Genomic DNA, 12822 nt, shown 5'->3' on the forward strand with positions numbered 1-12822 from the left:
TCTACAAAGCTAAGTGCATCCCGGATGCTAGGTATGGTTCAGGTATTTGGGAGTATACTAATTGTAATCCGATTCAGACGGTGGAGAATGATTTTCTCAGATACTTGTCAATGGTACCAAACGGTACATCGTCATACATTAGTCTCGTGGAATTAGGGGTTTCTTTTGGAGCTGATTTGATAAAGATACAGCCATTATTATTATGCCTCAAAGTGTGGACATCGGAGCACACTGGATTAAACAAGGCCATCCTATCTGATTGTATGAGGCTAACTCACTCACTAAGAGTTTCTTGGTTGAAATATATTATGCTCTTTTTTGGAAATATGGGTTGTGAAGACTATTATACAAACTCAGAATCATTGGGAAAAATAACCAGGAAAGACATTAAAGTACCTGGAAGACCAGCGATGGGAAGCTGAATCGAAAAAGTCCAGTGTTATGTCCAACCAATTAATTTTGTCCACGGAAGGCATGCAGCCTTACCTAGTAAGCGTGACAAACTCTCAACATCGTTTTTTCCTTAGAAGATTACGATTAGACACTTTCCATGACTGGAGTACAGCCTTAAGAGTATGCCCCTGTGACGCGAAGGCAGTCCAATCTACGATGCACGTGGTCCTCTTTTGTAAATTTTATGACAAACAGAGAAAACGCTTTTTATTGCAATTTCTAAGATCGATTAACTTCGCCAGTGTCGTGATGCGTATTTTAGCTTACAGGTTTTATCTTCTATCGAAATGTGTGGAATTTTGGCAAATTGTTTATGCTTAGTACTAACTGCAAGGAAGTCCATGGGTGAATAGGCCTAAATTTAATCAAGGTTATTTAAATATTTGTATATGGACAAATTAATGATGTGCATCTTTATTTTTACTATTTATTCTTTTATCATTTTATTTATTTATTGTGTTTATATACATAGATGTGTTTTATTTGATACTTTTATGACTTGTTGAAAGACGAATAAAGTCTGTTTGATATAGAGTTAAGAGTCATGGTGGATGAAATCATGAGTAGAGCCACAATTGTTTGGAGCACATGTCCAGCACACTCCTCTCAGTAGGAAAATCAAAATGTGAGAGAGGATCGTCAACAGAGTGAATTCTGTAGGCACTAACCTGCGCGCAAGGGAGGACATCAGGAAGAGGTGGAGCAACCTAAGGGGCAAGGTCTGTTCCCCAGCCTCCAGGCACCAGCCGCAGGCCGAGAAGACTGGTGGTGGCTCTCCCAGTGTCCCATTACAACTCCTTCCCTGGAAGAAGAAGGTCTTGGCCATCCTGCATCCTGATGGCTTGACAGGAATACATGGGGCAGTAGAGTCAGCTGTAAAAATGTCACCTAAATGCTATGTCATGCAAGCCCACAGCTCACCTTTACCGTAATGTTCTATTAACCCATTCACCAGCCCAGTGTTCCCCCCTTCAAACACTCCTGTAAGTGAACTCCCAATTGAAGTGTATTCATCTGGGTGAACAACATTTGTATTGTATGTGTAATGAAGAGACCAACAGGACTTCTAAGACCCTTTTGATAACCTCTCAAATGAAGTGTACTCACCTGGGGACTTCACATTTGTATAGCGTGTGTACCACAGGGACTGATAGGACAGCAAAGCCCAGAAGACACTGTTATTGTAACTCCAACCACAAGTACAGTGTTTACTGCTACAAATACCCTTGTCTTGCAAGTCTCAAATAAAGTGTACTCACCTGAAGGGTTCACATATGTATAGTATGTGTACCACGGGGACTGACAGAACTGCAAAGGCCAGGAAGGCCCAGTTTCTATGAATGCAACCAACAGCACAGTGTTCACTGCTTCAAATACCTTTTTCTCGCAAGTCTCAAATTAAGTCTACTCACCTGGGGGGAGGAGGGAGGTCACATATGTATAGTGTGTGTACTACAGGGACTGACAAGACTGCAACTCCCAACAGACACTGCCTCTATAACTTCAACCACCAGCACATTGTTCTCTTGTCCAAAGACCCTTTTGCTAACCTCTCAAATGAAGTGTACTCACCTGGGGGCTTGTAGGAGGCTGGCCTGGCTTATAGTGTGTACCTGATGGTACTTACACCTTGTGCCAGGTCCAGTTATCCCTTATTATTAGATTAGTAGTGTTCTAGCAGCTTAGGCTGATAAAAGTACCTATAGCAGAGCAGTTTAGGCTGAACTGGGTGACATGCAAAGCTCCTACTATACCACTCATATCATATAGGTACTATATCATAAGAAACACAATACTCAGGGTTACTAAAAATAGAGGTACTTTAATTTAGTGACAATGTGCCAAAAATATCCTGGAGGATATACTCCCTTAGGAGGTAAGTAAAATATACAAAATATACACACAAACCAAAATCAGGTAAGTAAAACAGTTAGAAAATAGTGCAAACACTGTAGAATACAATAGGATGCAATAGGCCTAGGGGCAACACAAACCTTCTACTCTGAAAGTGGAATGCGATCCACAAATGGACCGCTAGGCTAGTGTAGTGTGTAGAGGGTCGATGGGAGTGTAAGAAAACACTAAGGGTGTCCCAGATACCCAACCCCAAGACCCTGAAAAGTAGGAGTAAAGTGATTCTACTTCCCCAGAAACACACTAAACTTGTGATAGAGGATTCTGCAAAGACCACAACAGACTGCAAAGCACTGAAGACGTATTCCTGGACCTGAGGACCTGCAAAGGAAGGGGACCAAGTCCAAGAGTCATGAAAGTGTCCGGGGGGGCGGAGCCCACTAAACCCCAGATGAAGGTGCAAAATGGCTGCCTCCGGACAGAAGAAGCTGAAGATTTGGCAACAATGAAAGATGCTAGGAACTTTTCCTTCATGCAGAGAATGTCCCACAGAGTGCTGGAGGATGCAGAGTTGTTTCTTTGGAGAAAGACTGCAAACAAGCCTTGCTAGCTGCAAAGGTCGTGGTTAAAGAAAAAGGATGCTGCCTGGGCCCAGGAAGGACCATGATGTCACCACTTGGGAGAGGAGACAGAGGGGGCCATCAGCAACACAGAGCTCCCATGCACAAGAAGGCAGCACCTGCAGAAGTCCTTGAACATGGGTTCAAGAAGACTGAGCACAGCAGTCATCTCAACACTACAAAATATGGTCCCATGATGCCGGAGGTCAACTCAGGGAGTTGAGAAATGCAGGACAGAGTGCAGGGGACCTGGGCTAGGCTGTGCATGAAGGATTCCTTGCAAATGTGTACAGAAGCCCTAGCAGCTGCAGCTCACATGGTGCACAGGATTACTGTCTGGAGAGGGGAGGCAAGGACGTACCTCTTCCAAATTTGGACAGTTGGACCATTGGACAGTCTGGGTCACTTGGGTCCACCACCTGTGTTCCAGGGGCCACGCTCGTCAGGATCAGAGGGGTCCCAGAGTACTGGTGATGCTGAAGTTTGGTGCCTGCTGGAGCAGGGGGAAGATTCTGTCAACCCACTGGAGATTTCTTCGTGGCTTTCAGTTCAGGATGAAGACAGGCAGCACCCAAAGCATGCACCACCAGGAAACAGTCAAGAAAGACGGCAGGATTAGGCGCTACAATGTCACTGGTAGTCTTCTTGCTACTTTGTTGCCGTTTTGCAGGCATCCTGGAGCAGTCAGCGGTTGATCCTTGGCAGAAGTCGAAGAGAGAGGTGCAGAGGAACTCTGGTGAAGTCGTTATCTGAGTAAAAGCCCACAGCAGAGACCCTAAATAGCCCTCAGAAGAGGATTGGCCACCTAGTGAGGTAAGCACCTATCAGGAGGGGTCTCTGATGTCACCTGCTGGCACTGGCCACTCAGAGGCCTCCAGTGGGCCCTCACACCTCTGGATTCAAGATGGCAGAGGTCTAAGACACACTTGAGGAGCTATGGGCACCACCCCTGGGGTGGTGATAGACAGGGGAGTGGTCACTCCCCTTTCCTTTGTCCAGTTTCACACCAGAGCCGGGACTGGGGGTTCCCTGAACCGGTGTAGATTGGCTTATGCAAGGAGGGCACCATCTGTGCCCTTCAAAGCATTTCCAGAGGCTGGGGGAGGCTACGCCTCCCCAGCCTTTAACACCTATTTCCAAAGGGAGAGGGTGTAACACCCTCTCTCAGAGGAAATTCTTTGTTCTTCCTTCCTGGGACTGGGCTGCCCAGACCCCAGGAGCGCAGAACCCTGTCTGTGGGGTGGCAGCAGCAGTAGCTGCAGAGAAAACCCCAGAGAGCTGGTTTGGCAGTACCCGGGGTCCATAATGGAGCCCGGGGAGGCATGGGATTGGCACCTCAATACCAGATTTAGTATGGGGGGACAATTCCACGATCTTAGACATGTTACATTGCCATATTCGGAGTTACCATTGTGAATCCTCATATAGGTATTGACCTATAAGTAGTGCACGCGTGTAATTGTGTCCCTGCACTCACAAAGTCAGGGGAAATTGCCCTGAACTATGTGAGGACACCTTTGCTAGTGCAAGGGTGCCCTCACACTTAGCAACTTTGCACCTAACCTTCACTAAGTGAGAGTTAGACATATAGGTGACTTATAAGTTATTTAAGTGCAGTGTAAAATGGCTGTGAAATAACATGTGCGATATTTCACTCAGGCTGGAGTGGCAGTCCTGTGTCCGATTTGTCTGAGCTCCCTATGGGTGGCAAAAGAAATGCTGCAGCCCATAGGGATCTCCTGGAACCCCAATACCCTGGGTACCTAGGTACCATATACTAGGGAATTTTAAGGGTGTTCCAGTATGCCAATTAGAATTGGTAAAAATGGTCACTAGCCTATAGTGACAATTTTAAAGGCAGAGAGAGCATACGCACTCAGGTTCTGATTAGCAGAACCTCAATGACACAGTTAGTCACTACACAGATACACACATTCAGGCCACAAAGTATGAGCACTGGGGTCCTGGCTAGCAGGATCCCAGTGAGACAGGCAAAAACAAACTTACATACATTTTAAAATTGGGGTACCATGCCAGGCAAAATGGTACTTTCCTACAGGGCTTCACATTTGTATGGTGTGTATGCAATAGGGACCGACAAGACTGCAAAGACCAGGAGTCACTATTAATGTAAGTCCAACCACCAGTACAGTGTTTAGAGCTACAAATAACCTGGCTGGCATGTCTCAAATGAAGTGAACTCACCTATGGGGGTTCACATATGTGTAGTGTGTGTAGTACATGGACTGGAAAGACTGCAACTTCCAGCAGGCACTGTTTCTTTAACTCCAAACACCAGCACAGTGCTATCCAGTCCGAAGACCCCGTTGGTAACCTCTCAAATGAAGTGTACTCACCCGAGGACTTCACATTTTCATAGTGAGTGTACCACAGGGACTGACAGGGCTGCAAAGGCCAGGATGTATTGTTACTGTAACTCCAACCACCGGCACAGTGTTCACTGCTACAAAAACCTATGTCTGGCAAGTCTCAAGTTATATCTACTCACCTGCAGGGTTCACACATGTATAGTGTGTGTACTATAGGGACGGACAAGACTGCAACTACCAGCAGGCACTGTTTCTGTACCTCTAGACACCAGCACAGTGTTCTGTTGTCCAAAGTCCCTTTTGTAACATCTCAAATGAACTGCACTCACCTTGGGGTTTCACATTTTTATAGTGCATGTACCACAGTGCCAGACATGACTGCAATTCCCAGCAGGCACTGTTTCTGTAACTCCAAAATCCAGCACAGTGTATCCTTGTTTATTAAGTCACAAATGAAATGTACTCATCTTGGTGGATGACATTGGCCGGGTGTGTCAAGTCCCCAGACTCCCCTGACTGCAACACACAGGAGGCACTGTTACTCTGACATAAAACATCTGCACAGTGTACATTTGATCAAATAACACAGTTTCCCAACTCTCAATGTCAAGTTACTGAGATGTGTGGATACTATTTGCACAGTGAGTGTAGTAGAGGGAGTGACAGGACTGCTAAGGCCAGCATCCTATGTAGCTCACACTCCAAACACAAGCTCAGGGTCCATATGCATAAATAGCCATGTCTGTGAAATCACAATTGATGCAAACTCACCTGAGAAGATACCATTTGTGAAATGCGAAAAGTAGTGGGACTGAATGGAAAGCTAAGACCAATGGACCTGGTCCCACATACTCCAAAACCAAAATCAGTGTTCACTTGCACAAACCCATCTAGTACAGTAGACCCAAATTAACTCTACACACCTTGGGCGATGTAAATTCTCAAGTGTGTACAAAGGACACAGTGACATGACCTTGACTCCCAGGAGGCACTGTTTCTCAAAATGTTAAACAAACACACAAGTGGTCACATGGTCAAAAACCTTTGCCCGATAAGGCACATTAGAGGTTCATTCCCCTGAGAGTGAGAAGCATACAGATCATGCCCAACCCTGAGATGTGTCTGCCTACCTAGCTCCAACCTGACCTACTAACCCAAGATGAAACCATTGAGGACAGGCAGGACAGCTTACCCAGTGTGTTAAACAATTATCCCAAAGGCCGCAAGAGGCATAACAAGATTGATTACTGGCTGCACACACATTAACACTACAGTAACCACATGATGACTTCTTTCACATGTACTACAAACTCCTCGGTCTGCCTGTATCACATTCAACTAGACCTCAAAATGCCAAAATCCTAACTTGACTATTCACTGTGTGGCCTGCATTGGTGCCAAGTTGACACTCCCAGCCCAACTCCCAAGAGACAATGGTGGTCATTACAACCCTGGCAGTCGGTGTTAAAGTGGAGGTAAAACTGCCAACAGGCCAGCGGTAAAAAAAATGGAATTACGACCGTGGCGGAAACTGCCAACAAAGACAGCCACTTTAACACTCCGATCTCCACGGCGGTACAAACAAACACAGCGGCGGTCACCGCCAACAGATAGGTGGGAGACAATGTACCGCCCACAGTATCACAACCTACCAATCCGCCACCTTTTCCGGGGCGGATTCACCGTGAACAAAAACACTGCGGAAACAGGACTTTGAAGGGAAAACGCTCACCTCTGCACACCCCACGAGGAACCAGGACGCCATGGAACCCGAGCTCCACATTTTACCAGCCTTTATCTTCTTGCTCCTCTACCAGGAGCACGAACGCCGGCGGCGAAGACCACAGTGAGTACTGCACCTACGACACAGGGGAGGGTTCAGGGAAAAAACAGTGACACACACACGCAACACCCCCACCCCCACCCTCACCCACGACAACACACACACTAATACAGCATAATACATTACAGTTACACCCCCTAAACCCCCCGGAAGAATGCAAAGACAAAAGGAAATGAGCTGAACGATTGTAATATATTAAAATTCAGTAGTCAATATACATACACTATTTACAAATATATACACCAAGAATATTAGTCCAGGGTATTCCACCCTTAAAGTCCGTGGACCACTGGGCCCATACTGCATGAGCGAGGCCCACACAAGATACCCGAACATGACGGACAGAACACTGCAGGGGCATCAGATAGAAATAAAACAGGCACCTCAGGGGGAAGGGAAAGGGGGGGCACCTCAGCTGGTTGAGTGCACAACGCCAAATCCACGAGGGGACCCCATGCCCACTGTTCAATCCTGGGGAGTGCAAAGCCACAGTCTCACAAGTCTCTACAGTGGGTGGTTGCCCACTGTTCAATCCTGGGGAGTGCAAAGCCATAGTCTCACAAGTCTCTACAGTGGGCGGTTTGCCCACTGTTCAATCCTGGGGAGTGCAAAGCCACAGCCTCTCAAGTCTCTACAGTGGGTGGGTTGCCTACTGTTCAATCCTGGGGAGTGCAAATCCACAGTCTCTCAAGTGGATAACAGTCTTCACTGGTTCTGGAGGGGGCTTTGTGCCCAGAGTGCTTCATCCTGCCAAGGACAGAGGCAGTGGATGTATCTCTCCACTGGTTCTGGAGGGGGCTTTGTGCCCAGAGTGCTTCATCCTGCTCGTGGCGGCCTCAGTAGCGTCAGTGCTTTTTGCGCTCATGGGCCTGCGGTGCTTGTGGCGGCGGTGTCTTTGGCAGCGGTGCTTGTGGGTGCGGTGTCTTTGGCAGCGGTGCTTGTGGCGGCGGTGTCCTTGGCAGCGGTGTTTGTGGTGGCAGTGTCCTTGGCAGCGGTGCTTGTGGCGGCGGTGTCTTTGGCAGCGGTGATTGTGGCAGCGGTGTCCTTGGTAGCGCTTCAGCTGCTGGCGGTCCTGTCTTGGGCAGTGGGCTGCTGTTGGCAGTCCTGTCTGGGCCAGCTGGTGGTCGCCTCCTGGGCAGCGGGGCTGATGCTGGCAGTCCTGTCTGGGCCAGCGGGGCTGCTGGTGGTCGCCTCCTGGGCAGCGGGGCTGCTGCTGGCGGTCCTGTCTGGGCCAGCGGGGCTGCTGGCGGTTGCCTCCTGGGCAGGGGGCTGATGCTGGTGGCCGCCTCCTGGGCAGCGGGTCTGCTGCTGGCGGTCCTGTCTGGGCCTGCGGGGCTGCTGGTGGTCCTGTCTGGGCCAGCAGGGCTGCTGGCGGTCGCCTCCTGGGCACCGGAGCTGATGCTGGCGGTCGCCTCCTGGGCAGCGGGGCTGCTGCTGGCGGTTCTGTCTGGGCCAGCGGGGCTGCTGGCGGTCGCCTCCTGGGCAGCGGGGCTGATGCTGGCAGTCGCCTCCTGGGCAGCGGGGCTGCTGCTGGCGGTCCTGTCTGGGCCAGCGGGGCTGCTGGCGGTCGCCTCCTGGGCAGCGGGGCTGAAGCATGCAGTCCTGTCTGGGCCAGCAGGGCTGCTGCTGGTCGCCTCCTGGGCAGCGGGGCTGATGCTGGTGGTCGCCTCCTGGGCAGCGGGGCTGCTGCTGGCGGTCCTGTCCGGGCCAGCGGGGCTGCTCGCGGTCCTGTCTGGGCCAGCGGGGCTGCTGGCGGTCACCTCCTGGGCAGCGAGGCTGATGCTGGTGGTCCTGTCTGGGCCAGCGGGGCTGCTGGCGGTCGCCTCCTGGGCAGCGGGGCTGATGGCGGTCTTCTCCGCCGTGCTGATCTTCCCAGACTTGCCGGGTTTCTTGTGCCCCTTCCCCACTTTGGAAGGTGTCGCAGCTGACTCCACACTCCCACCTGTACCCCTGGGAGCGGCTTTGCTGGCTGTTGTCTTCCCCCTCTCCCACCGGGCACTGGCCAACTTTTGATGCTTGACAGGTGGGGGACTGTCCGTGCTGTGGCTCCTTGCCACACTGGCTACCCTGCTGCCTGGTGCACTCCAGAATCTGGTGACTACTGGCATCACTGGTCCCGCCAATGTTGTGGCTGAGGTGCTAGGTTGGGACCTGGAGAGTCGGGCCCTAGGAGACTGACGGGTGGGGGAGGTGAGGGAAAGAGGTCAAGGGTGGACAGGAAAAGTTTCTTAGGAACACTGGGAAGAGGTTGTGGTTGTAGGAGGTGTACGTTTGGTGACTTTGGGTGAAGGTGCATGCACTGGAGGCTATCGTGAGGTGGATGGCTGTTGGGTGGGTGTGTGCCTGCGTTTGTGTACCTTGGGAGATGGCGTCACAGACACACTGGGAGAGGACACAGGATGTGTGAATGGTAGTGGGGGTGGTGACTGCACGTGAGCGGGGTGTGGTGGTGGGTGTGCTGGTGATGAAAGTAGTGGCTGTAGATGTAGTGCATGCAGGTGTGAGTGGAGATGAGACTGGGAGGGAGGAGGGAGACGAGGAGGAGGGGGACACAGTGGAGGCAGTGGATGTTGCTATGTCTGCATGTGTGTGATGCTTGCGTGAGTGTCTGTGGGATGTGTGGTGCTTATGTTTACCTGAGCTTCCTTTGTGTGTTGAGGTGTATGCATGCTGGTCTGATGGTGTGCTTGGGGTAGGCTGAGGTACATGGGATTGGGTCTGGGTGGAGGAAGTTGGAGGGCGGAGGCTAGAGACAGGGGCAATGGCTGCCATCAGTGCTGAGGCCAGAGTCTGAAAAGCTCGCTGAAGGGCTGCCTGAACAGAATGAATGTCCTCCAGGAATGCATTGGTTTGTTGCAACTGTCTCTCTACACCCTGGATGGCATTCAAAATGGTAGACTGCCCAACAGTGAGGGACCTGAGGAGGTCAATGGCCTCCTCACTGAGGGCAGCAGGGGTGACTGGGACAGGGGCTGAGGTGCCTGGGGCGAAGGAGATGCCCACCCTCCTGGGTGAGCGGGCACAGGGCAAAGGCTGAGGGGCTGCTGGGAGGGCGGTGTTGGAGGGCGGTGGCGGCTGTACCTGTAGATGCGGGGGCACAGATGGGCCCGCCACCACAAGGGAGCTCCCATCAGAGGATGAGTCCGTATCACTGGTGTCAGCTCCTGTCCCCGCCGTGGAGCTCCCCTCACCCTCCGTCCCACTGGTGAAATCAGACTCTGTAGTGTTGCCCTCCAGGGCCATGTGGGATGCAGCTCCCTCCTGCTCCGGTGTCACTGCTCCTCTGCCTGATGATGCTAATGCACACATGTACAGGGAGACCACAAAAAGGGGGGGGACAGAAGAAAGACATGTTGAGTGCATGCATTACCACTACCGTTGGCGGACACGACAGACACAGAAGCCCCCTGCACTACGCCACGCACTTGGGGTCCACTATTCAATCCCTGGGAGATGACCTACAAGGCTATGGCCGATATCTGCACACATGGATGTCACAGGAGCCTGACTAGGTGTAGTTGGCACTGTACCCAGGTGGGGTGGGGTGGCACAGGGTCTGCCTGAAAAAGGGGACTTAACTAGCACACTCGCCCTGGCCTAGGGAAACCCACAGCCCACCTCCCCCGCCCAGACACCTTCACTGCACACTGAATCAGCTGAATGAGAGTGTACTCACCCCCTTGTTGCTGCTGTGATGCCCTCAAGCGCCCATCCAACTCCGGGTACACCACCGCCAGGATCCTGAACATCAGGGAGGTCATGGTGCGACGGGCACCCCTCCCACGCTGGGAGGCCATCCCCAGCTGGGCCTCCGCCGTCTTCTTGCTCCAGCGGCGAATGTCCTCCCATCTTTTCCGGCAGTGAGTGCTCCGTCTGTGATAGACCCCCAGGGTCCGGACGTCCTTGACGATGGCACGCCAAATATCCTTCTTCTGGTGGGCGCTCACCTACATGAATTGTACAGGGGAAAAAGAGAAGTTATTACCAACTGCACCGTCACAGTCATTGGCCCGCATCCCTATCCTTGCCATGTGGCACATGCAATCACCGTCGTTTCATGCACGCATCATTCTCCCCCCTCCATCTTTCATCCACACCACTCCACACAGGTGTACTGGGGGAGGACCCCATCCACGAGTTTCTCCAACGCCTCCGATGTGAAGGCAGGTGCCCTTTCCCCAGACGCACGAGCCATTGTCTCTTCCAGACTGAGGTCACAGCAGCACTTGCAGTGTAGGTCCTCTCCTGTCGTAGATCAGGTATCGAGTGATTGAACAGATAGAAAATGGCGGTCACGTCTGCGGCGGCGCGTACCGTTACCGCCGGCATACATCGTCATTGGCTCCTGGGACCCATAAGGTCCAATGTTAACCAATGCAGAATTGCGCTGCGGTCTTCGACCGCCTACCGCGACGGTGTACAACGCCAGCGCAGTTACCTCACATCCCATTGTCCCACTTTACAGGTCAGGCAGCCGCCATTTAAGGGGCCCACATGGCTTTATTTTTAACTGCGTCACACATACCTAGGCCTTGCCTCAACACTCATACAGGCCAAATTCAGGTAATGAATGGTTTTCTGAGTAAGCTGTGTTTACGTACCTCTGAGTTGGTTGACTCTGTGCTCGGTGTTGTCCTTCATAGGCACCGTCCGCTGAGACATGTGAGGAGATGGCGGCATCCTCCGGTGTACAGACCGCTGATGGACCTGTCGACAATGGAGGAAAGACATGTAATCATCACCTATAGCCTTGATCGTGCCACAATCCTGGAACTGTGTGCCCAGTTGGAGCCAGACATGATGTCAGCTATCCGCCATCCCACAGGAATCCCCCCTCAAGTGCAGGTGCTGTCAGTACTCCATTTCCTAGCAAGTGGGTCTTTTCAAACAACAGTGGCCATAGCATAAGGGATGTCCCAGCCTATGTTTTCCAACGAGTTGTCCAGAGTGTTGTCTGCCCTGCTGAAACACATGCGGAGCTACATCGTGTTCCCTCAGGTGGAGGATTTTCCTACAGTGAAAGGTGACTTCCATGCCCTGGGACATATCCCCAACATCATAGGTGCCATTGATGGGACACATGTGGCCTTGGTCCCCCCGCAGGAGTGAACAGGTGTACAGAAACCGGAAGAGTTACCATTCGATGAATATGCAGATGGTGTGTTTGGCAGACCAGTACATCTCCCATGTTAATGCTAAATTCCCTGGCTCAGTGCAGGACACTTACATCCTGCGGAATAGCAGCATCCCTTATGTGATGGGGCAACTCCAGAGGCACCGGGTGTGGCTATTAGGTGAGCACCTGGAACCAAATCAGTGGGAATAGTCGTCTGGGTCTGGGGATATCCCTACAGGTTAGTGTGTGTCTAACAGTTGTCCCTCAACATTTGCAGGGGACTGTGGCTACCCCAACCTGTCATGGCTACTGACCCCAGTGAGGAATCCCAGGACAAGGGCAGAGGAACGCTACAATGGGGCCCATGGGTGAGCTAGGAGGATTATAGGGCGGACCTTCGGCCTCCTGAAGGCCAGGTTCCGGTGCCTCCATATGACAGGTGGTTCCCTATTCTACTCACCAAAGAAGGTGTGCCAGATCATCGTGGCCTGCTGTATGCTTCACAACTTAGCTTTGCGACGACAGGTGCCTTTTCTGCAGGAGGATGGTCCAGATGGAGGTGTTGTGGCAGCTGTGGAGCCTATGGACAGCGAAGACGAGGAAGCA

This window comes from Pleurodeles waltl, chromosome 5 (genome assembly GCF_031143425.1).
Source record: "Pleurodeles waltl isolate 20211129_DDA chromosome 5, aPleWal1.hap1.20221129, whole genome shotgun sequence".
Taxonomy (NCBI): Eukaryota; Metazoa; Chordata; class Amphibia; order Caudata; family Salamandridae; genus Pleurodeles; species Pleurodeles waltl.